At 35.7% G+C, this 20,071-nt stretch overlaps 1 long non-coding RNA gene across 2 annotated transcripts in view; it reads left to right on the top strand.

Moving 5' to 3' along the window:
- Positions 1–20,071, top strand: part of LOC141513913 (uncharacterized) — a 106,635-nt gene that overhangs the window by 74,946 nt on the left and 11,618 nt on the right. For both annotated transcript variants that reach the window (XR_012475909.1, XR_012475907.1), the window contains one exon: positions 13,160–13,241. This is a non-coding gene — a long non-coding RNA (uncharacterized LOC141513913). The remainder of the gene's footprint in view (positions 1–13,159; positions 13,242–20,071) is intronic.

Here is a 20,071-nt window from a genome sequence, read left to right as displayed (position 1 = left end):
CTGGATCAGAGTATGGGCAAAGCAACAGAGTCTTGCCTTAGAGATAGTAAAGAGACCTCTGAAATCTCCCCCAACACCCTTATTGTCAGTGGGCTGATTGCTCTGGAAGCAACTACTAGATTGTTCCCCAGGTCTGTTCCTCATCCCCTGGGCTGGGTTTGCACTGAGTCTTGCATTGGACTGGGCTCCACCCTCACTCTGGTGTGACAGAGTTTTCCAGCTGACCTTCCGAGTTGTCCTTGGCAATCCCTGGGCTGAGGGGTCTGGAAATCACCCCCTGCCATGGACCTAGGAACTCCATGGTCTGTTCCTGGATGACTAGAGCTCATTGCTCCAGTATGGCCCAGGTTGTACGTCAGGCCCTTTCTAATCCCAGTGCAACAGACCCTTCCACCAAATCTTCCAAGTTGTCTTGGGCTGAAAAATTGTTTCACTAAGTCTTCTTGTGGGTTCTGACACTTTAGAATTTGGTTACAATCCTTATTTAAAGACATTTGGAATGGTCTTGGAGAGAGCTTTTGAGAATTCCTGCCTTTACTCTGCCATCTTGACTCTATCTTCACATAATTTATTACAGAAAAGTAATATTCCAATATATTTATGTATCACAATTTATTTAGTCATTTCCCAATGGATAAGTACCTTCTATGTTTACAATTTTTGGCTATCACAAAAAACATTGCTATAAATATTTGGGAATATATGAGAACATTTTCTTGTCAATGGCATCCTCGGTATATAATCTGAGTAATGAAGACTGTGATCCAAAGGGTACAGACATTTTAGTCACTTTATTTGAATGGTTTCAAGTTACTTTCCAAAATTGCTTTACCAATTATATATTTGTGTGCTCATCCTTCTATAACCCCTTCAATATTATAGTGTCACTTTTTTCATCTAAGCCAATTTGCAGGTTATTGGGGTGATGCCTTCAGGTTATTTTAATTTACTTTTTTTCTTCTGAGCATTTTTATGTGGTTTTGAATACTTTGTCATTCTTCTTTTGAGATCTGTTTGTTCATGATCTGCATTGTAGATCTACATGATCTACTAAAGGTTATCTATTGGAAATTACTGTTAGTCATTCATATATATATATATATATATATATATATATACAGACACACATATATACATATGTATACACACATACATATATATATATGAATATTTGTGTGTATGTCAATTATATATGTTGGATACCAAGATCTTATCAGAGAAATTTAATACAAAGGTTTTCCCCCTTATACTCACTTCCCTTCTTATTCAAGATGTATTAATGTTATCTGTTCAGAAGTTTTTAGTTTCAAGTTCTCTCTTCTCTTCTAACATAGAATTAGGTTTTTTTCAGTTACTTTAATCTTCACTTAAGGTAGCCCTGTTTCCACTGGCTTTCTTCCTCTTACCACTAATTCATTTGATAGATTTTCTCTTCTCCTATCCTTGAGCTTTACTTGGGTTTTAATTTTTTGTGCCCTTTCCAAAAAAAAAAGATTTCTTTTTCTTTCTTCATTAGTCTTCTCTTTCTGTCTAGATACTCTTTCTTTGATTCATGATTTCTAAAATTATCTGGCCTCTCTTTTCTTGTATTCTTCATGCTATCAAAGATTCCAAGGTACCCATGTCTTCCCTCTAGGTGCCTTCTGCTACTGCTTTGTAGGGTTCACCCAATAGATCTCCTTTTCCCATTGTACCTCATTTTCAGAACAATGACAATTAGCAATGATGATGATGATGATGATGATGATGATAGCAGCTAACATTTATGCAGTGTTTATGTGCTGGGCACTGTACTAAGCACTTTACAATTATTATCTCATTTGATCTTTACAACAAACCTGGGTGCTATTATTATCACAGTGTTATAGATGAAGAAACTGAGGTGAACAGAAGTTAAAAGATTTAACCAGGTTCACGTAGCTGGTAAGTAAGTATGTGAAACCATATTTGAACCCAGGGGTTTTATGGCTTGAGACCTGTTACTCTTTCCACTATACCACTTAGCATTTCCCAATGTTAAGACCCCTCCCCTTTTACCATGGCCCTGATTATACAGACAGCCACTTAATCTTTTTGACTTTCTTTTCTGCATTTGTCTGGAGATATACCTGCTTTTCCACTCCTTTGGGTACCAGTATCCTCCAGAGATTCTAATTCCACCCTGCTACTGGGACAAGTACACTTTTTAGGCACAAAATCCCCGGACCTCATCCAGTGTAAGGTCCTCATTTAATGTTGTCTGTTCAGGAGTTTTTAGTTTCAAGTTCTCTCTTCTCTTCTAACATAGAATTGGGTTCTTTCCGTTACTTTACTTTAATCTTCACTTAAGGCTAGCCCTTGATTTAACTACAATGGAAAACTCAATCATCTTTTCCCCTGTACTTATATCCCTCCCTCAACTCCCTTTTATGCTTCCTCTTGTTTGAAGTGTTGTTTAAAAAAAGAAGCATTCACCTGTAGGCAGGGTATCACTGGGTTCACTTCCATGTCTTTTTGTAGATTTACAAAGAACACTTAGACCAGTTTTTTCTAGTCTGTTTCTATTACTTGCTGCTACAGTCATTCATTTTTCCTGCATTTCTGTTTATAAAGTTTGAGAGACAAATAATCTTTACAGTAATTTTTCTTTCTAAAAATTTTTCAAATGTTTCTTCTTTTGTCCTTTATGGTTAAACTTAAATTTGCAGGATAGGGCGAGTTGGGCTTACAAGCAGATTATTACATTTCCTTCTTTTTCATGTGAAATAGTCTTGACTTATTGAATGTCTTTCCCTTTGTATTTGAAGGTCATTTTTCTGATGGCTTGCAGAACTTATAGTTTCTGGATTGAATTCTTAAATTTAGTCACTATGTATATTGGAGTTTGTAGCCTTATGTTTTATTTTGTGGGTGGATCTGTGAATTCTCTCAAATGGAATTTCATTTTCTATTTAGGTGAGCAGTTCTTTTATTTCCTTCACTGTGGTATTAAAGGTTTTTTGTCCTGTTATGATCTTCTTTAAACCTGTGATCTTTAGGTTGCCCTAGATTTCAAGTATAGTATGTTGCAATTGCATAGTGATCACAATTTATTTTAATGTTATTGGGTTTTGTTTCTCTTTTTCTAGCTTGTTTTCACTTGTGTCTTTACAATACCAATTTTTGTTCTCTCTTTTGTTTATTTGATGAGGTATGTCATTGAAGATTCAAGGTTTTCTATTCTGCTCATTATTTTTGTTTTGCAGGACATAAATTCTCTTCTTAATATTTCTCTTTTAAACCACTCAGGACAGAATGTTGTGGTGCCACATGTACCTGAAGTTCCACGGGGTCCTCTGTCTCATCAAGGGTTGGATTACTTTCTTTTTTTAAACAATTATTCCTTGTTACCTGAATTTGTTTATGAGATCTGAAGTCCACATTTACTTTTGCTGTTACTGTTTTTCCTGTTGATTTATTTGGTTAAGTCCAAGTTCTTTGAATTTTCTTCTTCCTGTAATCTTTGGTACTTTCAATTTTCCCCCTTCCTCTTATGCTTCCTGACTCCCTCCCCTCTGTTGGTGGTATCCTCCACTCAGGATGGGTATTTTATGCTTCACCAGCCTTGGTCTCCAAACTAGTGACCCAAAGTAGCCCCAGATACTTGCTGTGGCCTCTCCTTCAGGTTTGTTGGAGTGCTGAATAGTTCTGTACTTGCATGATATCCTATTCCACTTCCTCTGTTCCTCAGTTCTCCAGCACGGCACCCAGAATTTCAGAGTCGGCTATTCCTAGCACTAGTGCTTCCAGGTTCCAGCCCCTGGTTGGTTTTGGCTCCTGAAAGACTATGGCCAAGCTGACTGAGCAAACTTCTTTAGTCTAGAGCCAGGGTCTCTATAGCACTGAAAAGAGGGTTGAGAAACAAGTGTTAAGAGGTGGGTTTTGTTATAAGCCTGTGTCTTGGTACAGCCTCAGGGCTTGAGTGGGAAGGGTGATGAGTGAGTGAAGGAGCAGTGAGCATCTGTTTTGGGGTTTTGATGAATTTCTTTTTTACATTCTTTTGGATTCTGGGTGTCCTAGATCATGGAAACTGTGACAGTTACTTTATCTTTTGTGCATAGTTTCTGTCTTTTAGAGATCTAAGAGGTTGTGGGGAGCAAAGAAAATGTTTTGACCACTATCTTGTAGATCACATGACACAGAAGTATAAAGAGCTTATTTTTGAAGAAAAGTTATCACAATCACTCTATTTTCACTGTTGGAAAAATTCCCAACATTTAGGCAGAGATTGGATTTTTTGACTAAATTTACATTTATATCTCTTTGGTCTTTTTATGGTTATGGTTAAAGTCATGGATAAAAGAAGCATTAGGTAATTAGGCAAAGAATTGCCTTTTATACAATTTCCTTAGGGAAGGCATATCTATATCTTTAGAAATGGCTTTGATTGATTCGAGAAGGTATACAGGTCCTGTTCACACATTAATTGATTGATTCAATAAAGAAATATTCTTATTTAATAAAGGCAATTACTTTTAAGTGAGTGGGATAATTCCACTGTAACACAAATGTAAGAAGTAATTAATCAGTCAATACTTATTAATCACCTACTACATGCAGAACCTAAGACTACAAAGAATAAAGGAGATTTCTCTCCTGAAAATTAAAAGAAAAATATTCAGAAAGTTTTGTGTTTCAAACTTTTTATAAGAATCATTTTATAGGCTTATATAATGTTTGCCCATATTTTAAGGAAAAACATTGTGTGTGGGGGGGGAAGATGTTTCATTTATATTTTGATATAAATGGACAGAGAACTGGCCTCAGAGCCAGGGAAAACTGGGTTCAATGCCTAGCTACACTAACTCTGAGACCTTCAGTCAATCACTAAATCTCAGTGATCTAGTCACTGAGGCTTTCCTTATAGGCTTTCCAAGACTATAAGCTGAAGAGAAAGTGCTAACAAGTACTGGTAGAGGTTTCCCTATCTAGGAATTCTATATACCAATGAAATCACAATTTTAGTCCTTATCCTCAACCTTACCCTCCCCCACTTCCAACTTATTTTTTTTTTTTTGTTTATTCATGACTTTCTCTACTCCCCAGTGAGCTCCGGGTCTCTCAAAAGAAAAACTATTTCCCATCTTTATGTTATTTTTTCTGATAAAGATTAAATTCCCAAACCATATTTTGCTTTGATTAATGCTAAAATAACCTGTGCTCCTTAAGTGGATACTAACTGACCTTGGAGCAATCCAGGCTTGTATTAACACTATTTTTCAGATAATTGACTCTGAAAGGAGTCAGTAAAAAGACACAATTACCAGCTTTCTTTTCCTCCAAAGAACTCAGCTATTACTTTAGACCTCTAGAAGTATCTGACAAAGTTTTTGAATATACTATGATATGAACTCTTAGCAAACATGCAACATTTCCCTGTGTTTACAATCCATTGTGGCAGCTCAGAGGAAAAGAAGGTAGTTTAAGTAACTTGATTTTTGTTTGACAAAGCTCAACCCTTGAAGTGATTATTAAAGAGTCATGGTCAAGGTCCAAGAGAGGAGGCTGAAATATGGTTTTCATTCTGGTTTTAGTTTTGATCCCTTTCTCATTTTTTTCTTTGGGAGGGGGTGGGGTGGGAAGAGGCATAAAACCCTTCTTGGCACCCATGCTTACTCCAAGGCCAGAAAAGAATTTTATGGGAAAGTCTGATGTGTGATGTGCCAGAGATACATTTTCTCTTTATCTATCCATAGTATTTATCATTGTTGTTTTTTAATAAACTAATGTAGACCAAATAGAATAAATAATCTAGCATAAAACTGCTTACTCACAAGGTATAAAACTTACCATTTATTTAATTCTTCATAAAGATTTTTTTGGATATCCAACAAATTTTCTTTATTTCTTTAAATAACACAGTAATTTAATCTCTGTAAATATTTATATGCTTTGGTAGATTGATCCCCAGATACTTTGGCATGCTGGAGTTTTGCAAATGAGTTTTTATTTCAATTATTGCTTCTTGGATTTTGTTATAATAGCATAGAATAATATAGAAATTATGCTGAATTTGATAAGTTATCACCTGCAGTTTTTTTAATTTTAGAAAGATTTTATTTATTTTGAGTTTTACAATTTTCCCCCAATCTCACTTCCCTCCCCCACCCCCCACAGAAGGCAGTTTGCTAGTCTTTACATCATTCCCATAGTATGTATGCATTGATCTAAGTTGAATGTGTTGAGAGAAAAATCATATCCTTAAGGAAGAAACATATAGTATGGGATATAGCAGAATTACACAATAAGACAACATTTTTTTAATTAAAGGTCCTTGGTCTTTGTTCAAACTCCACAGGATACAGATAATTCTTCATAAAGATTAAAATAGGATTGATTATATATAGCTTTAAAATACTGAGAAGTTTGGTTTTTCAACTCTTTTGCACCCTGGTGTGTATGTGTATGTATATGTATATATATATATATATTTAAATTAATTCAAAAAGTATTTGAAGTTTCTATAGAAAGTTCAAAGATCATTATCTTTTCTGGATCTACCATTTGAATCTGAATTTTAGAGCAACTTTCAGAAAAGATAGAAGTATAAGTAGATAATAGTTAAAATAGGTGATAGTTTAAAATTTTCACATGAATATACACAAAGATGCACATGGTTAACTTTATAGAGTGATGGAATGACTACCTACATGTGATATGACTTCAGGGAGTCCAAAAAGGTCCTTCATTTCTTTCTTTAGCCCTAGCCCCTGATCCCCTCCTTCCTTCCCTCACCATTTCTCCCATCTACTAATTGATGCCTGAATTTTAAGGAAGTATGTTATAATGGGAAAATCTGAACTTGATACCAAAAAACTTGGTTTCTAGTCCTGATTCTGCAACTAAATCCCTGTATAACCTTAGACAAAATCATTTAACTTTGCCAAATTTTAGTATTCTTATTTGTAAGAAGAAAAGTTAGGGCAGACAAATTAGATTGGATAAACTCTTAATGTAAAAAATATTCCATGATTGAGAGAGGGGACAAAAAAGAGAACAAAGTATTTTTTCTTCTATTTAATCATTTCTAAATATATTTTTCCTTTTCCTCACTCAGAGAATTCTCCCCATAACAAAGAATTTTTTTAAAAATCAGCTAAAAAACCAATGAATTAATAAAATCCGATAATATAGACAATGTTTTACCTTTAGAGTTTTGAATTTTGCTGTGTTCTTTCCATTTATATTGCATTTATATTCCCTTGATCTCTTTTTTCCACTCTCCTCCCCTACCAGTTAGACTCTTCCCTGTAAGATTATCTCTGATTTATATTTATATATATATATATAAAATTTCTACTAGTATTATATGATATTGTACATAACATATTTTATATATAGCATATACATTGATTTTTGCTTATCATATCCTTCATTAGAATGGAAGCTCTTTGAAGGCAGAAGCTGTGTTTTTGACTTTTTTTTGTATCCCCATACAGAGCAAGGGCTTAATGAATACTTGTTGACTGACTACCTGGGAGAAAACTGTTATTCTGTTTCCCCTTAAAATAAGATAATGATGGTAATCAAAAAGTCCAAATCCTGGTTCTAACAGTGACTAATAGTGTAATCTTGGGAAAGTCATTTTTTTTCCTGGAACCTAGATTTCCTTATCTGTGAAATGAGGAAGTTCAATTTAATTTTTTTAAAGATTCCTTCCAGCTTTGAAATCCTATGAGTCCATGAACTTTTTTTTTTAAGTGACTTGTCCTAGGATACACAACTAGGTAATTATTAAATGTATGAGGCTAGATTTGAACTCAGGTCCTCCCTGACTCCAGGGTCGGTGTTCTATTCACTGTGCCACCTAGCTGCCTGAGTCCACAGGCATTAGAAAAAAAAACAACCATCCTACAGGAAATCATATCAAGTTAAAGGAAACACAGAAGAGTGAGGAAATTGGTCATAGCAAATTAGGCTTTGTGTGGCTAAGGAAGAAGTTAGCAAAGATGTGGATACTTTGACTTGTTTGCTTCCTGCCTTGCTTCTTTCTTTCATTCCACTCTTTCGGTACTTCCATACTACCAAATTACCAAGCTTAGGAATACAGTGGTCTATAGGATCCACCATCCTTGACTCTCTTCCCTCTACTTTCCCAGTTGGTACCATTGAAGTTCCAGAGACTTTATCTATAACTAGATCTGGAGATTCTGTGAATACAATTGAGAAGTGTAGCCAAGGCTCAGAAAAAAAAAAACCAAATTCTTTGTAGAAAGGTATTCCTGGGATTCTCAAGTAGATAGACATGACTTCTCCAAATTCTTATATTTAGTTATTTAACGGTGCAACTGGGACTAGAATCTAGATCTTTTGAGACAAAATGCAGTGTTCTTGCTAAACTGCTAAGCTATATTCAAGTTTTATAAGTAATATTTCATATGGATGGATTGGTTTGTTGTCCTTTAAACCTGAAGAGGACCAAAATGACATCACTATATTGAAGTCAAGGTACAATGTTTGACTAAATTGATCAGACCAAATGAACTCAGAAGACTCTGCCACAAGTTGGGCAATAATAGTCCATATGAACATTTAGATTGAGATATCTCTTTTGAGCTACTGTAATTCTGCTTTGCTCATACAGCAGAGTACTTTCTTTAATGTGGGCATGCTATGCTGGGTGGTTCTGTGCCAATGTCTCCCATCTCTCACAACTGATTAAGGAGTTCTTCAGAGAGACTTTGAGAGAGTGTCCTTGTGTTGTTTTTTCTGACTTCCATGTGAGTGTTTATATTTTCTGAGTTTTCTATAAAATAGTCTTTTAAGCAAACACACATTTGGCATAAGACTAGAATACCTAGCCCATCAAGGTGAGATTTCTATAGTAGAGTTTGAATGCTTGGCAGTTCAGTTTCAGAAAGAACCTCAGGGTCCAGTACTTTATTTTGCCAGATGATCTTCAAAATCTTCCTAAGATAATTCAAATGGAAGCAATTCAGTTTCCTGGCATGGAGCTGGTAAACTGTCCAGGTTTCACGGACATACAACAATGAGGTCAGCACAACAGTTCTGTAGGTCTTCAGTTTGGTAGGAAGTGTAATACCTTTTCTCTTCCACACTTTCCTTCAGAGCCTCCCAAACATTAAGCTAGCTCTGGAAATGCATGCATCAACCTCATCATCCATGTGTACATCCTTGGAAAATGAACTTTTCCACCACATTAAATATTTCTCCATTTGTTGTAACTGATGGTCCCACATGTGAATATTATGGGGCTGACTGGTGGAGATCCTCTGTTTTCTTGGTGTTAATTGTCAGGCAAAAATGAGTACAAGTGATAGAGAATCAATCCATCCTCTGTTGCATCTCAGCTTCAGGCTACACTGAGTGCACAATCATTTGTGAATAAAGTCACAAACTCTCTAATCTTGGCTTATAGCCTTTTCAAGTTAAAATATTTACTGTCAGTGTATTAACTGACCATGATGCTATTTTTGTCCTTGTTGAAGACATCTGACAATATCTCCAAAAACATTATGCTAAAAAGCATGGGAAAGCTTGAGAGCATCATCCATTAACCAGAACCTGTGCAAGCATGATCTCATGAGACTGGTGTACAATACTAATGAGCCTCTCTGGGCAACCAAATTTTGCCATGATTTTCCACAAGCCCTCATGACTAACAGAATCAAAACCCTTGGTCAGATTCATGAACCTCTGTTCTGCCATTTTTCCTGGAGTTGTAGGGCAACAAATACTATAGTGACTGGCCCTTGACCCTTTCTGAAGCTCCACTGGATCTCAGGTAGATGTCCCAGGTGAAGAGTCAGCCCATTAAGAAGGACCCTGGCAAGAACCTTGCCAGCAATGACTGGTTTCTTAGACCCCGCTGTGATTACACAGAACAACCTATTTCCTTTTCTGAGAGATAAACAATGAAGGCATCTTTGGATGTCATTCTGGAGGATAATGTCCTCTTGCCACATAACCCAGAGAATTTCAGTAAGCTTTTTAATGAGCAGGGTACCCCTACCTTGTAAATCTCAGTGCTTTGCACATGAGAGGAGCCTAATGACATTCAAAACCTCTTCTTCAGTTCAATGGATGGATTAGGTGATGGTGGGAATGAATACAACCTAACTTCAGGTAATATAGTAAATATTGCTGTCTAATTAGCTCTATCCACGTTTAACCATGACACTCTTCTTTCCAGAAAATGGCATGAGAAGTAAATAAAGCTAAAGGAGGAAGAAAAGAAGAGATTTGAATTTGGATTAATTGCCAATAAAATATTTAATAGCTATTGCCTGATTTCCTTTAGGCTCAATCCAATATCCTTTCAAGACTAAACTTATAACAATTACCATGGATTTATTAAAATTTCTAAGACACTCTTGAAAAGATTCAATAGAATAGAAACTAAAGGTCAAATTACAACTTAGGAATTTCAGTCAACATGGATGTTTAAGGCACTTAACACCATTTATATTGGCAGAATAACCCTCCTTTCTCCACTTCCCTATTATCATCCAACTTTGTGGCAGGAAAGATTGAAGTTATGATAAAAGACTTGTAAGTGCAGGTAAAAAAAAGAAATGAATATACTGTCACATGTTACAAATACATACTATGCCAATGTAGGATTGTACATATTCAGTAAGTTGACTCTGTTACTCAAAGTGAAGCCTTTCCAAAAGAGATGTTCTAATCTAATAGGTGAGTGCTTCAAATCCATGCTCTCTAATCTGTCTTTCATTGCAAGAAAAATAAAAAAAGAACAATCTTTCATAGTCTTAGAGTAATCATATCATTCCTTGGCTCAGAATTTTTGGGGGTTTCCTATGAATTATTGAATAAATGTCAAATTCCTTTGCCCAAATTCAAATCTGATACTATCCTACATTCCCCTCTACTACACATCAAATGTAAACCATATTCTATAATCTAACCAAATCTGATTACTCTCTGTCCCCTGAATATATCATATATTTCCCACTTCCATGCTTTTGCTCCTAATGTTCTCTGTGTCTAAAACACCCTTTGTTATCCTCTTTACCTAGCCCTTCTTCAAAATACAAATCAAGTACTATCTCTCCTCCAAGAAGGGTTCCTCTGATCTCTCCCCAGATATTAATGAACCTCACCCTCAGTCTTCATAGAATCTTGCATCTTCCTAATGTATGTAATATTTAACAGTGTACATTATGTCTATCTGTGTTTTTTTCTTATCTCCTACTAGACAAAGAGTTTCAGAAGGGTAGACACTATATCTTACCTAACTTTGTGTTTTCTCCAACATCTCCATCAATGTTCTTTAACAAGGAGTGCTTAATAAATGATTATTATTATTTGTTGAAGATTTGGCAAAGTCAAATTCTTCTTTGATTATATAGGTATAGCCAAAAAGGGACATTATGTTCATCATTTGCTTTAATTTCTTCTTAATACTCACTTTTTTTTGAATTTCCTAATCATCCCTAACATATACAAATACAATATTAATACAAAGTAGATTTGCTTATGAATTTGCTATCAATGATAAATGTGACAAAAGTTAGAATTAAGTCCACATTTTAGCCATATGGTTTCCCTCTGGTCTTCTGATCAGAGTTTATGTATCCTCATTGAGTAACTAGCCTAACTAGTATTTTTGTTTTGGGTTTTTTTTTTTGGAGAGGCACTCTAAGATAAATGGCTTGCCCAGGGTCACACAGCTACCTAGTGTTAAATGTGTATGGTCAGGTTAGAACTCAGAACCTCCTGATTCCAGGGCCAGTGCTCTATCTGTTGCATCACTTAGCTGCTCCAAGTCTAATAGGTGCTGTGGCTGACCAGGTGAATAAATGAATGACTCAAAGAAATAAACCTTTACTATTGATCAGTGATACTCAGAATATATGTCCTAGTTGATTGAGAAGTCATTGTCGGGGAGGCTAGGTGGTACAATGGATAGAGCACCGGCCCTGGAGTCAGGAGTACCTGGGTTCAAATCCGGTCTCAGACACTTAATAATTACCTAGCTGTGTGGCCTTGGGCAAGCCACTTAAACCCATTGCCTTGCAAAACTTTAAAAAAAAGAGAGAGAGAGAAGTCATTGTCCTACATGAATGATCCGATGGATGTTCGTTCCTCACTTATGTTGAATGTAATTTCTTTTTCCTTCCTAACTTCTTAATTATTTCTCTTCTGCCATTTTAGGATATTATCAATTTGCCACCAATAAAACTATTTTATAAAAAAATTATTGTCATTGCTATTCTACTCATATTTATATAAATCAGTGAAAATTAATTGTAATTCGCTGAAAAATGTTGTTTGTAACCAAAACCCTCTTAATAAATTCAACAAATGCTCATAAGATAATAATGAAAGAGACTGTGTGATAATAGCAGATACAGAATTGAACTTAAAGTCAGAAAGACTTGAATTTTAATGGGCAGGGAGCCCTGAACAAGTAGCTTAAATCTCTCTCAAGCTCAGTTACCTCATCTGTAAAGTGAAGATAATAGTACCTCCCCTACAGGGTTACTGTAATGAGGCTTAAATGACATTATAAATGTATAGCTCTTTTATTGTTTGTCCTATATAAAGCTTGTTTTGTGTATATTTGTTTGCATGTTGTCTCTTCCATTAGATTGTAAGCCATTTGAAGGCAGGGGCTGACTATGCCTCTTTTTGTGTCATTCAGGCTTAGTATAGTGCTGGACAAATGGTTGTTGCTGGTCAGTCGAATCCCACTATTTGTGACCCCCCCCCCCCCGGAACTGCATTGTCCTTGGTTCTCTTGGCAAGAATACTGGATTTGCCATTTTCCTTTCAGTGGATTAAGGCAAACAGGTTGAGTGACTTGCCCAAGGTCACACAGTGAGTAAGTATATAGGACTAGATTTGAACTCATATCTTCCTAACTCCCAACCCTGCCCTCTATTCACTGATCCATTTAGCTTCCAGGCCTATGGTAGATACTTAATAAATATTGACTGATTGATTGATTATATAGTACTTCAAAGTTTACAAAGTGATCTACATCTCTTATCCCAAAGTAAGTACTAAGGGTATTATTACTATCGTTCTAATTTTACATCTAAGAAATATGAGGTTCAGAGACATTTAGTAACTATTTGCTTTGTTAATAAGTAGGAGAAATAGAATGTAAGTCCGGTTCTTCCTGACTCCAAATCTCTCCTGTTATCTATTGCAGAGGGGCTCTCCTTGGAGGTCCCATTTTATGCAGCGGTCTCATTTTAAAGGTGACAGACCCAGGAAGAAAGAGTGACCTGCAAGTAAGTAGCAGAACCAGAATGGCTTTCTGCCTTTGAATCCTGCATTCTTTCCAGTATACTGGGTATAGGACACAGATTTTGCTCACTACTGTGGTTTCAGCTAGTGATAGCGAATTCTTATTAATAATTTTAGTCCTGCTGAGTCCTTCTGAGACATCTCCAGCAACTTCACAGTCCCTCTAAGCTAGTCAGAAACTTAAAGTTAGAAGAAGATACTATATGTGTAGGTCAGGGTCATTTCCATATTTCACTCTGGACCCAGGCCCTTTAAAATCCAATGGTTTTCTTCTTCTGTAGGGCAGAGAGAGACAACAGACCTCTTCAAACTTGATAACTTTAATGAATCCTAAACCCACCCAGGGATAGACCAACAAGTTGGCTTAAAGGGGAGGAAGATTACCTATCAATAAAACTTAAAGTCTTTAGGAAATCCTAACTGCTCACACAGAGGGGTGAAAGTTAAGAAAAAAGAAATCTGTCTAGCTCCTCCCTAAATCCTCCCACCTACTTTATTTCCTGCTCTAATGGTTAACAAATTTGGGTTTTGTCAGATCAGAAAACTAAGGAAATTCCAAAGATTTGAGTTCATGGAAAACACTCCACTAATTAAATTCAAGTCCATGTCTTTCAGATGTTTCTTCTTGTCTACCAAAATCACTTCTGTCTTATAGACTTAGCTGGCCTATTATTTGTTCATGTTCTTTACTGGAGGCCCCACCTGTATAGCCTCTGGGAGGACTGACAGTTATAATGAATTAGGGAAAGGGTTAAAAAAAAAGGTATTCTCATTTCCTGATTCCAATATAATGAATTTACAGATATCCAAGTGACGATTAGCTAAAATGTGGCTAATCCATTTTTTGGATCTTAATGAGTTTATGGCGTGGTACGAGAAGGATAACATGGGCAGATTGCAATCTAATATTATATAATTTTAGAAAGTTGTTCAGGGAACTTCCAGGGAAGAGCCAAGATGGCAGAATGAAGCTCGCTTGCTCCTAGAGCTTTTCCTTACACAACACTAAAGGAAACCTCTACACAGACATTAAAGCTACAGATCCCACCAAAAAGAGACAAGATCGAAACAAGTTTTCGATTGTAGACATCATGGAGGATCTTCAGTGAAGGTCTGTCTCTTTGAGGGAAAGGGGAAAGTAAAGGTCAGTGAGGTGGGAGAGTGGGGAAGCCAACAACTAGCTTCTAGCCACAGAGCTTCCAGGTCCCAACAGCTTGACAACAGCAAAGGTCCCAGCAGCTTAACAGCAAGCCAGCAAGGAGCATCCAAACAAAGTCTGAGCCCTGGGAACACTGGAACAAAAGACAGGACAGGGCTGGGAACAAACCACCACATAGGCAGAACCTGGACATAGAAGAGGAAGTACACCTCTGCAAAGGCAATGCCTGGACTGCATAGGCAACATCCTGGCCAATGATAAGCCAGGGATCAGACCCCAGCCCCAGCATAAAAAGCTTAAGTCTACACTACCTATACCCCAGGAGTAGAACACAAATAATCATAAAACAAGCATAAAACAAAACATAAAACAAACATAAAAACTAAGAGTGATAACTATAGAAAGCTACTATGTAGACAGAGATGATAACAATACCACCTCAGAAAAAGAAAGCAGTGAAAAATAACCTGAGTTTCAAAAGAGTCTATGAATTGGATTCCAATCTTATAGAAGACCTTAAAAAAGAATTTAAAAAACAATGAAGAGAGGAAGGAGAAAATGGAAAAAAGAAATTAGTCATGCAGGAAAATTAGGAAAAATTGACCAAATAAAATAACTCCTTTAAAAATAAAAATAACCAACTGGAAAAAGAATATAACTCTTCAAAAAATAAAATCACCCAACTGGAAAAGGAATTCAACTCATCTTAAACTCAAATCAAACAACTGGAAAGGGAATGCAACTCAGCAAAAAAGTAAAATTAACCAACTGGAAAAGGAAACACAAAAGCTAAGTGAAGAAAATAAAAAGTAAAGGAAGGTGGCCTAGTTCTACTAGATCTAAAACTATAGTATACAAAAGAACCTGTTTGACAAATTCAAAGACATTAGTTTTGGGGATAAGAACACACCTTGACAAAAATTGTTGGGGAAACTGGAAAATAGTATGGCAAAACTAGGTATATAGATCTACATCTCACATCCAATACCAAAAGAAGTTCAAAATAGGTACAGAATTTAGACATAAAGCATGAAAGGAAAGATCAATTGATAGATCATGAAACACTTTATCTAAGGAAAGGAGAGAAATTTATGACCAAGCAAGAAATAGAGTATATTATAAATTATAAAATGTATGATTTTGATTATATTAAATTAAAAAGGTTTTGCACTAATAAAACCAATGCTGCTAAAATTAGAAGGAGTACAGAAAGCTGGGAAACAATTTTCACAGCTAGGAATTCTGATAAAGGTCTCATTTCTAAAATATATAGAGAACTGCATCAAATTTATAAGGTTACAAGTCATTCCTCAATTGATAAATAGTCAAATGATATTTTGAAAGGCAGCTTTCAAATGAAGAAATTAAAGTTATATATAAATCATATGAAAAAAATGCTTCAAATCATTGCTAATTAGAAAAATGCAAATTAAAATAACTATGAGATTCCACCTCAAACCTATCAGATTGGTTAGGATGAAAAATGGAAAATAATCAAAGTTGGAGAGGCTGTGGAAGGATTGGGACATTAATGCATTGTTGGTGGAGTTGTGAACTGATCCAGGCATTCTGGAGAGCAATAAAGAACTATGCCCAAAGAGCAATAAAAATGATCATATTCTTTGACCTAGCCATACCAGTACTAGGCCCATATCCAGAAGAAATCATAAAAAATGGGAAAAGTTCCACATATTCCAAAATATTCATAGCAGCTCTTTTTATAGTGGCAAAGAATTGGGGAATGACTGAACAAATTATGGTATATGAATGTTATGGAATACTATTGCCCTATAAGAAACCACAAATAGTTGAACTCTAGAGAAGCATGGAATGAATTATAGGATCCGATGCTGAGTGAAGGGAGCAGAAACAATATAAAATTGTAAATGTTAATAATAACACTATGAGCTGATCAACCTTGATGGATGCAGTTCCTCTCAGCAGTTTAGAGAGCTAGGACAATCCTAGGAGATCTGCTATGGACAATGCTATCCACATCCATAGGAAGAAAAACAAAATGAAATAAAACAAAACAAAATCTACAGAATCTGAATGAATACTGCATTCACTTATGAAAAATTTCTTGCTTTTTCTTTCCTTTCTCATGGTTTTTTTTCCTTTTCCCTTAATCTTAATTCCTCACACAGAAAATGACTAATCTGTAAACATGTTAAACACAAATGTGTATGTACAATATATACCAGACTCTTCACTGCTGAGGGGAAAGGGGTGGGGAGGGAGGGTGGAAGGAAATTATGTAACTTTAAAATGTGTATATGCATATGGATAAATGTTGAAAAACTTTCATAATATGTAATTGGAGAAATAAAAGAAAAGAAAAGAAAGTTGTCCTAAGGCAATGAAAAGATAAATGACTAAGAAGTGAAGTTGGAACCAAGATGGTAGAGTATAGTTTGGGGCTCAGTCAAGATCTCTCAACATTCCCCTCCAAACAACTTTAAAATAATGCCTCAAATAAAATTTTGGAGTAGTAGAACCAACAAAAGGTCATACAGAGATTTTTTTCAGCCTAGGACAATTTAGAAGGCCCACAGGAGAGATCTGTACCTGGCTGGGTGCAGGCCCTAAAAATAGTAAGGAGCACCAGCCATGCAGCCTCAACAGAAGTGGAAGCAGCACAATAGCTTTGGTAGTGCTTTGCTCAGAGATGGACATTTGCTCATAAGAAGACAAAGGGGGGACCTTTGCTGACACTGTGAGCAGGAAATGCTGATTGGCAACTCTATTGTCCAAACCCAGCTCTGGATTGCAGTTCCAGGGAAGAGAGGAGTGCTTCTAGTCATTCACAAGGGAACAGGGCCTAGAGGATAAGGGCTTAGAGGAATGCTGCAGCTATTTACGGGGTTCTTCCTGGCTAAAGAACAAAGACCAGGAGAGCAGTTACTACACCTGTCCCAGAATAATGTCATTTTGGAAGCACCAAAACCTTGCAGTCACTCAGAACTAGCTTTGAAAAATAACAGAAGGAAAAAAATCTAGTTTGGCACAGCACCTCCCCACCCTCAGGTGAGCAACTTTAATATAAAGCTCTGAGTGAAGAAATAGTCTGGGAAAATGAACAACTAAAATAAGAACTCGATCTTAAAAGGCTAGTATGGTGGCAGGAAAGACAAGACAAACCCAAAAGAAGACAACAATACATAAAACAGCTACTAACAAAGTCTCAAAGAAAGATGCTAATTAAACCCAAGCACAAAAAGAATTCCTGAAAGAGTTAAAGAAAGAGATAAAGGAAAAAAATAAGAGTGATGCAAGAAAATTATGTAAAGGGAATTAACAGCTTGATAAAAGAGGCACAAAAATATTGCAGAAAATAATACCTTCAAAACAAATTTGAACTAATGATAAAAGGAGCAAGAAATTCACTGAAGAAAATAATTTCTTGAAAAACAATTACTCAAATGGAAAATAAGGTACAAAAGTCACGAAAGAAAGTAAGTCCTTAAAAAAATAGAATTGGGCAAGTGAAAATTAATAGCTCCATGAGACTTCAAGTAAGAATAAAATAAGATCAAAAGAATGAAAAAATATGAAGTATTTCCTTGTAAAAACAATTGACCTGGAAAACAAATTGAAGAGGGATAATTTAAGAATTATAAGACTACCTGAAAATTATGATTAAAAAAAAGACCCTAGATTTATATTTTAAGAAATCAAAGAAAACTGCCCAAAGATCATAGATCCAGAGAATAAATAGAAATTGAAAGAATCCATTAATCACTCCTTGAAGTTCCAATATGAAGTCTCAGGAATATTATAGCTAAATTCCAGAGCTCCCAGGGCAAAGAGAAAATATTTCAAGGGGCCAAAAAGAACTAATTCAAACATCATGAAACTAGTCAAGATCACACAGGATTTAGCTGCTTCTACATTAAAGGAATGGAGGGCTTGGAATTTGACATTCTAGAAGGAAAAGGAATTTTCAAGAATAACCTATCTCGCAAAATTGAGTACAATCCTTCAGGGGGTAAATGGAGATTGAAATAGAAGACTTTTAAGCATTTCTGATGAAAAGACCAGAACTGAATAGAAAATATCACATTCAAACAGAAGACTAAAGAGATGAATAAAAAGACAAACATGAAAGAATAATCATAGGGAATTTAATAAGGGTAAACGTTTTATATCACACTATAATGGAAAATGATACTTGTAACTCCTAAAAACTTTATCATTTTTAGGGCACTGGAGGGAGTCTTAGACAGAGGGCATGTATAGGTTCAATTATGTTGGATGATCTCAAAAAAATGAGCTCAAAAAATGATCTCAAAAAACAAATGGAGGGGTGAGAAACAGATACACTAGAAGAGAGAGGTAGAATGGGGAAATTTTTCTCACATAAAAGTTATGCAAAGAAGTGATTTTATAGTGGAGGGGAAAGTGGAGATAAGGTAGCAGACAATGCTTGAACTTCACTCTTGCTGAAATTGGTTCAAAGAGGGAAGAACATATAAACAGATTGAGATGGGTATAGAAATCTATCTTACCTAATAGGAAACAAACAGAAAAAAAAGGAGATTAAAAGATGGGGTGGGGGCAGCCAGGTGGCACAGTGGATAGAGCACCAGCCCTGGAGTCTAGAGTACCTAGGTTCAAATCCGGTCTCAGACACTTAATAATTACCCAGCTGTGTGGCCTTGGGCAAGCCACTTAACCCCATTTCCCTTGCAGAAACCTAAAAAAAAAAGAGAGAGAGATGGAGTGGAGAGGGGAGAATGATAAAAGGGAAGGTGGGAAGAGACAGGATAATTAGAAAGAGAAAAGGATAAACAGAAGAAAATAGAATAAAAGAAATACACAATTAATAAACATAACTGTGACTGTGAATGGGATGACCTAATCCATAAAATAAAGCAGAGAGCAGAATTGATTAGAAACTGGAACCAGAATTGATTAGAAATTTATTATGTTCAAGAAGCATCCTTTAAACATACATACATACATAGAGTTAAAAATAAAGGGCTGGAACAGAATTTATTATGCTTCAGTCAAAAAAAGGCAGGGGTAGCTGTCATGCTCTCAGGCAAAGCAAAAGCAAAAAATAGACCTAATTAAAAGAGATAATCAGGAGAAATACATTTTGTTAAAAGGTAATGTAGATAGTGAAGTAATATAAAAAAATTTTATAATGTTTCTCTAATAAAGGCCTCATTTCTCTAATATGGAGATAACTGAATCTAACTGATAAAAATAAAAACCATTCCCCAATTATAAATGGTCAAAGGATATGAACAGACAGTTTTCAGAAGAAGAATTCAAAGCTATCTGTAGTTATGCAGCTCTTTTTGTGGTGGAAAATAATTAGAAATTGAGGGGATATTCATCATATGAGGAATAGCTGAACAAGTTATGGCATATGGTTATAATGAAGTATGATAGTAACTATAAAAAATGATGAGTAGGATGGTTTCAGAAAACATTGTAAGACTTATATGAACTGATGCAAAGTGCAGTGAGAAGAACCAGGATATCATTGTGTTCAGTAACAAACAATATTATAATAAAGATCAGTTATAACGGACTTGACTTTTCTGATCAATAAAATGATCCAAGATGCTCTTCTTCTGCAGAGAAGATGAACTCAGTACAAATTACAGTATAATTTTCTTCGGTTTGGGTTTTTTTTTGGCAATA

Source organism: Macrotis lagotis, chromosome 1 (genome assembly GCF_037893015.1).
Source record: "Macrotis lagotis isolate mMagLag1 chromosome 1, bilby.v1.9.chrom.fasta, whole genome shotgun sequence".
In the NCBI taxonomy this organism is placed as follows: Eukaryota; Metazoa; Chordata; class Mammalia; order Peramelemorphia; family Peramelidae; genus Macrotis; species Macrotis lagotis.
This window is presented reverse-complemented; position numbering and strand designations above follow the sequence as displayed.